At 44.3% G+C, this 12,582-nt stretch overlaps 1 protein-coding gene across 4 annotated transcripts in view; it reads left to right on the forward strand.

Annotated features, from left to right (window-relative positions):
* The first annotated feature begins 11,239 nt into the window (after positions 1-11,239).
* DLGAP1 (DLG associated protein 1) overlaps positions 11,240-12,582 on the forward strand; it is a 760,977-nt gene continuing 759,634 nt past the window's right edge. For all 4 annotated transcript variants that reach the window (XM_070452694.1, XM_070452696.1, XM_070452695.1 and 1 more), the window contains exon 1: positions 11,240-11,327. The gene's annotated coding sequence lies outside the window, so the exon portion shown is untranslated. The remainder of the gene's footprint in view (positions 11,328-12,582) is intronic.

The following is a 12,582-nucleotide window of genomic DNA, read 5'->3' on the forward strand; positions in this document are numbered from 1 at the left end:
TAAGATATTTTAAAATGGACATATCAATATTAATAATGACTGTCTGGGAGCTATGCTTCTGAAGATTCAGTAAATTTTATCCTATGACAAATTTGTATCTACAGAAACTGATTCTCGAGAGAATATGGCTTATTTACAGAATTTTTTGCGTGTAATTTATTCAGCTATCCACATGATCAGTAGGAATTTATTGCTGACTTTCCTTAAATTACACATTCTTTCACTAAAAACGGAAGATGTTTTGCTTTTGAACACAGCAATAAAAGCAAAACAATTCTGCAAAAGTGTGTATGCTCATTGCTGGTTTACATGCTGGTTATGCTAATTTGAGGTCATTTCAACTTTATAAATCATTCTTTAATCTAGATTCTCTGAAACAGAGATAATGTTTAAAATGACATTTTCCCTCCAGACATATCAAGTTCATATCTATCTTTATGTGAAAATTTTAAGTAAGAAATGGAGTTGAAAAAAAGCAGTCAAATTAAGTGTAATGCAAAAAAGAATTATTGAGACTGATAATGTAATGATGTATTCTTTCTGTTGACTGGATATTTTGCATGTAAAATTAAAGGTCAAATTCTGATCCTATTATTTGTTTTTAAACAATTTTACTTAATGTAGTATGTCAAGAGCATTTATGTCTCTGGAGAAATTAGAAGATACATAATTATAAGCAATATCTCGAAAGGGTAAACAGTCTTGTTCAATTAAAATACTTAAGGGAGAACTATTTTTTCAGCTTTATTGAGGTATAATTGGCAAATAAATGGTAAGATATTCAAAGTACACATCATGAGGACTTGACACAAATGTACATTGTGAAAGGATCCCTCACATTGGATTAATTAACACATCCATCACCTCACATATTATTCATTTTATTTATTTATTTGGTGAGAATATTTCAGTTCTACTTTCAGCAAATTTCAGTTATTATGCATAATAGTATCAACTAATGTGTGTCACCACAAAACATTGGGTTGGCCCTAAGGTTCATTTCGGTTATTTGTGATATCTTATGGAAAAACCCAAACAAATTTTTGGCCAATCCAATGCATTATCCTCAGATCTTATTCATTGTATAGATGAAAGTTTGTTCCCTTTTATCAGCTTCTCTCGATTTTTCCCACCTCACAGCTCCTGACAATCACTCTTCTACTCTGTTTCTATGAGTTTGACTTTTTTTTAAAGTGATTCCACATATAAGTGATACCATGAAATATTTTTTCATTCTCTCTCTGGCTTATTTCACTTAGTGCAAGCCCTGCAGTTTCATCCTTGGTGTGGCAAATGGCAGGATCTCCTTTTTAAAGGCTGCATGATGTTCCATGGTATATCTGTACCACACTTTATCCACCCTTCTGTGGATGACATTCAATTTGCTTCTATACCTCAGATATCGCTAACAGGGCTTCTATCAGCCTGGCACAATCCCAGAGCTGTCTCTCAAACTCTGGTGATTTCCAAGCCTCCTCCTTTGTTCTCAGTGGCCCCCAGTTGTCGGGGCTGTGCCAGGATCTATCTCTGTCCTAAAGGGGAGGCTGGCAGTCTGCACTCGATGCAGGTTGACTGGAAGCTGGACCCTTCGGCAGCAGCTGGGAAGACGGTAGTGTAAGTCCCTTCCAGGGAGAGACTGGGATGGGCCTTTTTGCCTGCTTCCTCTTTGCTGGGCTGAGGTCTAGAGCCGCGTGTGGGGAAGCTCTCAGGCTCATTAGGAACTGCTTCTTTGTTTGCTAGAACCCTAGGGGACCCGTGAATACAAGCCCCGTTGACTGTCAGGGCCAGGAAATCCAGGCCACCCCCTCGGGTGACAGCCACGAAAGCTGGAGTCACAGATACGTATCCTAACTCCTTCCTTGGAGACCCTGGCACCTTGCCAGTGTAACTGGAGCAGGTTGGAGGGAAGAAGCACAAGGGCTGTTCACTGGCTTCCCTGGCCTGCGAGGACCACAGCCAGCCCTTAGTAACTGCTGAATTAGAAGCCTGACCTCAGGCAGCAGTTTTTAAAGAGTGTAGATAACCTTCAAAGAGAAAGACTGGGAAATGGGTGATTCTCCTGCTTCCTCAGTGCTGAGCCCTCAGGGTGATAGGCCGGGTGCCTGTCAGGAATTTTCTTTGCTATCTTCTTGTGGGTCCCTGGACACAAGCCTGTTGGCTTTCAGAGCTAGGTGTTTTAGAGGCCTTCTTTCCCAGTGGTTGTCTTAAATGTTGGAGTGATATATACGTACATGTATAACTGAATCACTCTGTTGTACACCTGAAACTCACACAATATTCTAAATCACCTACACCCTAATATAAAATAAAAATTAAAAGTATACCTATGTATGTATAATTGGATCACTTCCCTGTACATTTGTAGAAATGAACACAACACTGTAAACCAACTATACATCAATCAAATAAATTTTTTTTTAAATGTTGGATTGATAGATGTGGGGTCCAAACCCTTTACTCCTCAAGATTGCTTTGGCTATTCAGGGGTTTTTGTGATTCCATATAAATTTTAGGGTTGGTTTTTCTATTTCTTTTTTTTAAATTTAATTTTTAGTTTCAGTACATTCAATTTATTCATAAAAACATTCTAAAAATGTACAATTTTTTCTTTTCAGCAAAGTATAATAAAACATAAAACCCCCTAAACAGAATACTTGACACTTACAATTCAAAATCAAATTAGCAGACTATTAAATACTTTAAAAACTGTATCTTTTAAAAATATTTATAAAGTTACAAGCAATTTTGTATAACTGACATAGAAGAATGGCTCAAAAATGGGAGAAATGCTGGAAATTCTCATTTCTGGAAAAAATGCTGTTGGAATTTTGATAGGGATTACATTGGATCAGTAGATTGTTTGGGCAGTGTGGACATTTTATTAACTTTTCCAATCTATGAACGTAGAAACTCTTTCCATTTATTGTGTTTTCTTCAATTTCTTTTCTCAATGTCTTAAAGTTTTCAGTGTAAGGTCTTTCATCTCTTTGGTTAAATTTTAGAGACTGGGATTGTTTTAAAGGGAACTCTTAAATATAGCATTTCTAAACAACAACAAAAAACTGTAGTGTCTTTTCTCAAAATGTATACCATAATATAGTAATTTTTTTGTTATCAAGATATTCTGATTCTTTCTCCTCCTTTTATTATATGATGATATGTAGTTTGCCTAGGGGCATCTTCTCTCTCTCTCTCTCTCTCTCTATATATATATATATACATATATACATATATATATACATATATATATATATATACACACACAGACATATTAGCAGTCTCTTGTATATATGGGTGAACCTATGTTCTTTTTTGCATTTATTGTTCTTGAATTCACTCATTTTCATTCTTAACTATAAATCTTAATTTCCAAACTGATCAAAATTTATTTTAATAAAGTTTTTAATCCAAAATGTGAAGAGCCACCCCACTCAAATCAATCAACTTGATAATTTAATGAAGAAAGAATCAGACTGTGAAGGTCTGACAAGGAGGATGTACTGAATAATTTCAAGCAATAGAGTAAGATGACTTACTGTTTTAGGAATTTGATAAATCTTGGTGACTAATTAGAGTCAGTCGATAAGCTGGGAGAAGGGGTATCTAAATGACTTCTAAATTTCTGGCTTTGGTATTTGTGTTTATGTAGAGGGGACCATCAGTGGGAAGACTGTGTGGGAAAAAGTTAATTCCGGATGGAAGATGGACTGTTTGGTTTGTATCTATCGAACTTGTGATGTCTGTATATTTCTTGCAGGTGGAGGTATTACATGTATAGATGTGCTGGTTTGAAATTTAGCACCAAAACCTATCTGCAAAGTGTTCTCCTTCTTTGATCTCTGTGGAACTGCCCATCTCATGGCACTGCTCTCCTGAGTCTCTTCCCACCTCTAATGTCGGGCTCTTCCTCCTTCACCAGTGGGCATGGCCACGACTCCCTGGGGTTCCAGCCAAGGTCCTTTGTCTTCAGTGATCTCACTCCCACCTGTGGCCTCAGCCACCATCTTGGGGGCACAATAATTACAGCTTGGGAGAGGTGGTAGGAAGATTTGGGAGCAGAGAACTAGAAGGAAAATCAGGAGATAGTAAAATAATGATCATTTCTAGCGGAAATTTTGAAAAATCAGGTAGCCACTGCATAAAATTCTAAGCAGCAGATCAAGAAAATGGGGAGCAACGACGGGTCTTCTTGTTGGGAAAACTGTATCGCCTTTACAGAACAAAGTCAGCTTGCAGTACACAGGGCTGACACCACATTGCAATGGGTGTGGGAGTAAAAGAGGGCGTTGGGGAGGCGACTGGAAGGGACCCAGTGTGTGTAGATTGATGTGTAAATCAGAACATGTACATGTGTGCTCAGTCGTGTCCAGCTCTTTGCTACTGCGTGGACTGTAGGTAGCCTGCTGAGCTCCCCTGTCCATGGGGTCTCCCAGGCAAGAATACTGCAGAGGGTTGCCATTTCCTTCTCCAGGTAAACAAGAATGATAAGGTACAAAAAGAAGACTTGGGACAGAAGCTAAATTAGTTGTTTTCCAGCTTGTATATCTTTAATAAAAAAAATATTGAATAAAACATAAATTAAGGCTTCCCAGATGACTCAGTGGTAGAGAACCCACCTGCCAACACAAAGGACACAGGTTCGATCCCTGGGTTGGGAAGATTCCATATAGCGTAGGGCAGCTAAGCCTACACTGAGCCCAGGTACCACACCTACTGAATCTTGGGCACCCTAGAACCTGCGCTCCGCAGCAAGAGAAGCCACCGCCATGAGAAGCCTTCATTCACCGCAACTGGAGAAGGTCTGCGCACAGCAACAAAAACCCAGCGCAGCCAAATATAAAGAAATAAATAAAGCAAAAATGTTCACTGAAAACCATTTGAGGATAACAAGGCCATTTCCCTTCACCAGTGAATGGCCTTTAAAATGAAAAACTAGACACAGTGTCTTCATACGTGTTTGCTCAATTTTTGTTTTTGGCATCCGTTTAGCAGGAAAATGAAAGCTTTCCATTTATTAAACCTGACAAGTGATGGGTTTTAAAATTTGGCTACAGGTTATTATTACATCACACATGGGCTCCTCTACCCTATATTAATATATATATATATATATATATATATATATATATATATATATATGGACATCACAAAATATTCTCAAAGCCGTTCAGGTTAATTCAGTCCCACAAATATACATTAACTTTCTATTGAGAGGCAATTGCTATGCTAGGTTGGGGATCCATATAGAAATAGCTCAGTCTCAAAATACAACCCAGATAACCTGAAAAACTTAATATAAAGTCATACAAACCAAGATGATAGTAGGTTCAATGAGCATGGGCAAGACTTAATCCAACCTGATGATTCAGGCATGAGGTCCCCTGAAGAAAGCCTTGAAGGAGAAATAAATACTAGCCAGTAAAAACAGACAGAGGGCATTCAAGACAGAAAGATTAGTATGAGAAAGCTACAGAAATATTCCAGAGCATGTTACATGAATGGCATTATAAGCTGCAATCTGGTTTACTGAAGCATAATGTATAAATCATAAGAGTGAAGGCCAAAGACAGAGATAAAAGCAAGTTTATAGAGAGCCCTGTATATCATTCCAAGGAACTGAACTTTATAGATTTATAAGGCACTAAACCATAGGTGTAACGTTGTCTGAGTTGTATTTTTATAAGATCATTTTGCTGAGATGAAAAGGAGGCAAGACTTGGAGAAAGGAGTTCAGTTCAGTTCAGTCGCTCAGTTGTGTGGGACTCTTTGTGATCCCATGGACTGCAGAGCACCAGGCCTTCCTGTCCATCACCAACTCCTGGAGTTTACTCAACTCATGTCCATTGAGTCGGTGATGCCATCCAACTATCTCATCCTCTGTCATCCCCTTCTCCTCCCCCTTCAATCTTTCCCAGCATCAGGGTCTTTTCAAATGAGTCAGTTTTTCGCATCAGGTGGCCAAAGTATTGGAGTTGCAGCTTTAACATCAATCCTTCCAATGAATATTCAGGACTGATTTTCTTTAGGATGGATTGGTTGGATCTCCTTGCAGTCCAAGGGACTCTCAAGAGTCTTCTCCACCACCACAGTTCAAAAGCATCAATTCTTCAGTGCTCAGCTTTCTTTATAGTCCAACTGTCACATCCATATATGACTACTGGAAAAACCAAAGCTTTCACTAAATGGACCTTTGTTGGCAAAGTAATGTCTCTGCTTATGCTGTCTAGCTTGGTCATAGACAACCTAGAGTAAGCATCTTTTAATTTCATGGCTCTAGTCACCATCTGCAGTGATTTTGGAGCTCAAAAAAATAAAGTCTGCCAGTGTTTCCACTGTTTCCCCATCTATTTGCCATGGGACCAGATGCCATGATCTATGTTTTCTGAATGTTGAGCATTAAGCCAACTTTTTCACTCTCCTCTTTCACTTTCATCAAGAGGCTCTTTAGTTCTTCACTTTCTGCCATAAGGGTGGTGTCATCTGCATAGGAGAGAAGAGGATAAAACCCAGGGTGAGATGACCAAGTCTTATAGAGATATATGATATACAAAGGGAGTATATAATAGAAGTGGAAATTTAGGAGGGATTCCAAGATGAGTTCAAATGATGGACTTCCCTGGTGGTTCAGTGGTTAAGAATCTACCTTGCAATGCAGGCGATGCGGACTTAATCTCTGATCAGGGAACTAAGATTCCATGTGCCGCAAGGCAAGCAAGGCCTGTGTACCACAGTTTACTGAGCCTGAGCACTCTGGAGCCTGAATGATGCAACAAAGATCATCTCTGCATGTTGCAACTAAGACCCAACATGAGCTAAGTTGTATCAGTCATGTCTGACTCTGCAGCCCTATGGACTGTAGCCCACCAGGCTCCTTCATCTGTGGGATTCTCCAGGCAAGAATACTGGAGTGGGTTGCCAGTTCTTCCTCCAGGGGATCTTCTCCACTCAGGGATTAAGCCTGAGTCTCTTGTGTCTTTTGCATTGGCAGATGTGATCTTTACCATGAGTGTCACCTGGGAAGCCTAACACAGTCAAATAAAAACTTTTTAAGAGACAGACATTTTTTTAAAAATAGAGATCAGTTCAGATGGTAGGAGAAGTTAATAGTGTTGGGTGATGAATTAGGTGATCGGTGCATGTGTAAGTTTACATTAACTCACAGATTTCTGGTGTTGATGACTTGGTATCAGATGCCATGAGTCCATAGAGTATAACAGGAAAAGGAATAAAAGTCTGGATAGAAAGAGCAGAGAGTGATGAGATTAATTTGGAACTGGGTGCCAGTGAAAGTTGCAAATGGATGTGTGTAGCAGGTCTTTGGATGGCCAAATATGAAACCCAGCTGAGAGGTCAAGGCTGAAGATACAGATATGGAATCACCATTTAAATATTACTTAAAATCATGAGAGCCAGAGAGAATGCTTTGTTACTGTAGAAGAAAACTTTACTATCTGAGCCACCAGGAAAGCCCTGTTAGTGTAGAAGAAAACTTGTATGTGTTTCACACTTACTGTTCATGTTGTCCTTTGAGTTTTTCTTCTTTTACTTTAATGGGATTTTACCTGTTTGACCATGTGGTGGTCTAGGGGGAGTGCCACCATATTGAGTTAACCATAGAAACGGAAGCTCCTGAATAGAAGCCTGTCTGTCTGTGGTTTCTCATCTCTTGCTTTTGCCAGCTTATTGCTGACTTGGCCTCCTTTGAGCTATCTTCTTCAGGAGTAGCTATACCTTTCTGGGTTTCTTCTACAGTAAATGCTCTCATGCCACCTGCTAACAACATCTGCTCTGGGAAGGATGTTCCCTGGGGTTGGATTAGTTGTTTCCTCCAGCTGCTGTTACAGAAACTTGATGGCTTAAAGCAACATGAATTTATTATCTTTCAGTCCTGGAAATCGGAAATCGATTTAGGATAAAATCAACATGTTAGCAGCCTGGCATGAGTTCTGGAGCCTCTAGGAGAGAATCTTTAACTTTTTTAGCTTCTGTATCCCTTTGCACATGACCTCCTTACTCTGTCTTCAAAACGCATTTCTCCAACCTCTGCTTCCATCATTCCACCTGTTTCTTCTGCCTTTGACTTTCTTGTTTTCCTCTTGTAAGAGCTTTTTTTGATTGTATTGTGCCCACTGAGGTAGTCTGGGATAAACTTCCCATCTCAAAACCCTTTACTTAATCACATCTGCAAATTTCCATGTAAGATAACATTCATTGGCTCCAGGGATTAGGACATGGACATCTTTCCAGGGCCACTATAATACAGCTACTATACTATCCTTGACAAGAAATGAACATAGCTGCTCACCATGGCTTCCAGTAGTAGTTCTTATAATAGGTACTATGCTTCAGACATTAAGGAATCTGCCTGCAATGGTTCGATCCCTGGGTGGAGAAGATTTCCTGAAGGAGGAAATGGCAATCCACTCCAGTATTCTTGCCTGGGAAATCCCATGGATGCAGAGCCTGGTGGGCTACAGTCCATGAGGTTGCAAAGAGTCAGACTTGCCTGGCAACGAAAACAACAACAACAATGAATGCTTATATTAAAAAGGTAACTGGCCATACATGAAATATTAAATAGCATTCTTTAACTGAAACAAACTTTCAGTTTTACTTGTATAGCATCATTGCTCATATCCAAATAACTAAGCATTACAGGGTAAACTTCACAGCCAGACAATGTAACAGACATTGATTTTTTTCAACCTCAGCATCAAATTCTCCTTCTTAAAAGTTCCCATAAATTGTTTTGAGGAATTACTACCTCCAATCATATGTAGTTTTGGAAACACAAAAAATCCAGGTACCTGCCTTTCATTCTGGAAATCAAAGAACCAAATGTTTCCTACCCCTCATTTGGACCAGTCAAGGAGTTGGTGCCTGATCAAAGTTTGACTAGTCAAATGCTCTGCTCTGTGACTTGAGTCTTGCTCCAGTAATGTGAGGTTCAAAATAGTAGTTGCATTTACTGACTGTAAACTGTAAATTTCATTGACTGCAACACTAAACAAAACTGCTCTTTCTAACTTCCTAGAGCTACAGTATTGCCTCAAACTCTGCCTGTTTCAAGACTGCAAAGTTTTCAATATCTTTCCGATAAATACTTTTCAGTTTGCCAAGTTAGGTTTCTGTCACTAACAATTAGTAAGCCCTAACAATAGCAGGGTTATATAAATATTGTTGTTGCCTGGTTGAATCTACCATAAGAATTTTGTAGGAAAATTGATTTTCTGCTCAAGCAAATTTATTCACTAAAGTCACCTAATTTGATTTAGGGCCTGACAGTTATAATGGTCTTCTTATTTATGTGACCACTTTAAAAATTCTGTGGATTAAATATACTTACAAATCTGGGAATGCAAGGTAGTTTGCTCTCTCTAGATTATGAAGGCTACTTTTCCTATGTCAGTATTTGGCCTTTTCATGCGTCTTGGTGATGGATAGGGAGGCCTGATGTGCTGGGTCCACGGGGTCGCAGAGAGTCGGACACGACTGAGCGACTGAACTGAACTGAACTGAATGGAGTCTTATTTGAAAAATAAATGCTCCTACATAGTGACTCTGGAATTGGCTGCCAATATCCTTTGGAGCTTTGTTAAAGCATTATAGTCATGGTACTATTATTCTGAGGATTTACCTCCATTTCTTTGAGTGTTAAGTGGTTTAAAGATTTTTTTCCCCCTCTTTAATGGAAAATCACTCAGTGAAATTGCGGAAAAGTGATTATTTATCTGAGTCATGTTTTTATGGAAGCTGTTTTTCACTTCTCTGCATTTTTAGAAGTGTTTTCTTTAAAAAGGATATTCTATTAATATTTATAATTAGATATCACACAAAGCAGATGCTAAATATTATGCTATAAGTTTATGGGTACAATTACATAAAGAAGATTATATACTCTCCGGCATAATGTTCTCTCTGGAAGCCGTAGAACAAAGGACAGACCTTCTCTGTGAAGTTGCCCATTCTTTATTGAGTAGAGGGAAAACGGAAGACGGTGATTAACCACTATTTTTTAACTTTTATCATCCAGAACCTAGTACTTAAGTGGGTTGAGCAGGAGCTCAATAAACACTTTATTGATTGACTCCGTTCTCTCTTTGACCCAAATCTCACCTATTCACAGAATATTTATTTCTGTTCTTACTTACAAGCCTTACGGATGTTTTTTACTTTCAGAGCTCATGGCCTTGTGCCTCAGCCTGTGCGAATGGGCGTGGCTCCCAAATGCAGTTGAGATGGAGAGCTGACCGTTTAGTGAGGTCAGAAGACAGGAAGAAAAGGGATTCATTTCCTTAATTACTTTTGGTTTTCTCTAAATACCTAGAGAAATCGGTGGAATATATATTGTGTAATCTAATCCACAATCCCCCCTCCCGCCCCCAAGAGCCTTCGTTGTACAGATGGGGAAACTGAGGCTCTGAGGAATAACTGTTTGGAAGTAAGGGCACGGGGTGTGAGCCGTCGGTCCTGGTGAGTCTAGACTAGGTCCACAACCCGGGCTCCTCCCTGGCGATTGCGTTTTCAAAAATTCTATTAGGGACCCCGAGGATGGAGAGAAAAGGGCAAACCCTTTACACGCCTACGTGATCTCCTGTGATAGAAAGTGTGGAGCGCTCCTGATAAGATTAGGGGACCAGAGCTGGCAGGTGAGGCGGGGCAGGTTCCATTCTCCGCGGATGCAGCGCCGGGGAACGCACGGGGCACGCCCACCAACGCGCGGCCGCCTCCCGGTTCCTTCGCGGGGATGCGGGGCTGGCCTCTGCGTCCCGTGTGAGCGCACTTGCCGCCCGGAGGCGGAGCGGGCATCACCCGCAGGACGCCGGGGCGCCTCCCCGCGGCCCGGGCGCACGTGCCGGGCCGGGGCCAGGGCTGGTGGCCGCACCGTAGTAGCCGGGGCGGGTGGGAGCGCGGGCTCCGGGCCTCGGCCGTCACTCGCCCGCCGGCTCCGGCGGTTGGGCGGAGGAAGCGCGGGACTCCTCCTCCCCACCGTATTAACATGCACCCAGGGGCGGGTGACCAGCCCAGCCTCGCCGCCCCAGCCCGCCGCGTCCCGCCACTGAGCCTCCGCGCCAGAGGCGAGCGCTGCGCTCCGGGAGCCGCAATCCCGAGGACCCGGCCTCTCCAACACCTCCGGCCCCGGGGAATCGGCGGCATCCGCAGCGGGAGCGGTCGCAGCCGCCTCGGCTCCTCTCTCGAGTCCTTCGCCTCGCGTCGCTGAGAGCCTGTCCCAGCCACGGGGACATATCTTTCGTCCTGCCTCCGAAGCTCGCGGGAACCGACGGGCGGCCGCGGCGAGCGAGGGCCGGACTGCGGGCAGCGGCAAGGTAACGCCGGGCTGCGCCGGGGGCTGGGGCGTGCGCTCGCGGCCGGGGCCACCGGAGCCCGGGCCGCCGCCACCGCCGAGTTCCCGGTGGCTTTTCCCCGCTGCGCGGTCGCCGCTGCTTTTGCCGGTGGAGGGACTCCGGCTGGGCTCCCCGGACCGCTAGCCGGCTTCTCCTTCCCCTTCCGCCGCCTGGGGCGCACTTCTGCGACCCCTGGAGAGCCGGGGGCCGGCGCGCCCCTCTCCGGGTGTGCGGTCCTCGCGGCGACTAACCGCCCCCCGCACCCCACCCCCGGGCCGGGGAGCGGACGGATTTCTAATTGCGATGGGGTCCCGGGGGCGGGGGGGGCGAACGGCAGTCCCCGGCACGTCCACCGGCAGCTTTCCCGCCCCCCGCCCCCCGCCCCCAACCCCGTGCACCTTGCCGGGGAGGAGGGGGCTGTTCGCTGCAGGGCCTTTCTCCACCGGCTCCGGAGTCGTGGGCGAAGCAAGTTGTTGCACTTGTTTTCTGGGTGACATTTTGGCTTTGGGAGTGGAGACAGCCCCCTCCCCTGTGTGAATGTGTGTGTCTGTGTGCGCGCGCGCGCAAGCAAGCAAGAAAGAGAGAGAAAGCCAGAGAAGCAGAGACACAAAGAGAGACAGAGGCACACAGGGAGACACAGAGATTCAAATAGACACGCGGAGAAACGCGGTCCTAGGGAGCGATCGCTGGAGAGTCGCCCCCTGCCCGCGGCCGAGGCCGAGGCCAATTCCTGGCCAGTCGCGGCGTGGCGGGTGTTCAGGGAACTGAACGAGCCTGGATGAGCCGGGACCAGGCAGGGACCCCTCCTCTGGGCCCGGAGGGATAATAATTGCGCTTTCCTGGAGGGGCCGCCGCAGCTGCGAGGGTTGGACCTCGGGGCTGGGGGGCGCGAAAATGGAAATTCAGCCCGCAGGGCTGAGAGGCTGCGCGCCTCGCCTGGTGCGGTGGCCACGGGAGGCGGTGGGAAGGGGCGGCTCAGGTGCCCAAGGCAGTGTCTGTGCCGGCGCTATTCCCGCCCCGCGCTGCCGGGCTCGCCTCCCCTCCTGGTCGGGAGGCTGCGGAATTTTCTGTCGGATAGGGGAGGGGGTTTGAGGCAGGGAGAAGGCCGGGACAGCCCCCCACCCACCCCCGCCCCTCGCCACCGAGAGTGAGAGGTTATCTCCTTTCTGGACTCTGGCGAGACTGTCCCCTCCTGACACGGTGAGCTGGTTCTGTTCTTGAGAGATCGCTGTTCTCT

The sequence above is a fragment of the Odocoileus virginianus genome, chromosome 22, assembly GCF_023699985.2.
Source record: "Odocoileus virginianus isolate 20LAN1187 ecotype Illinois chromosome 22, Ovbor_1.2, whole genome shotgun sequence".
In the NCBI taxonomy this organism is placed as follows: Eukaryota; Metazoa; Chordata; class Mammalia; order Artiodactyla; family Cervidae; genus Odocoileus; species Odocoileus virginianus.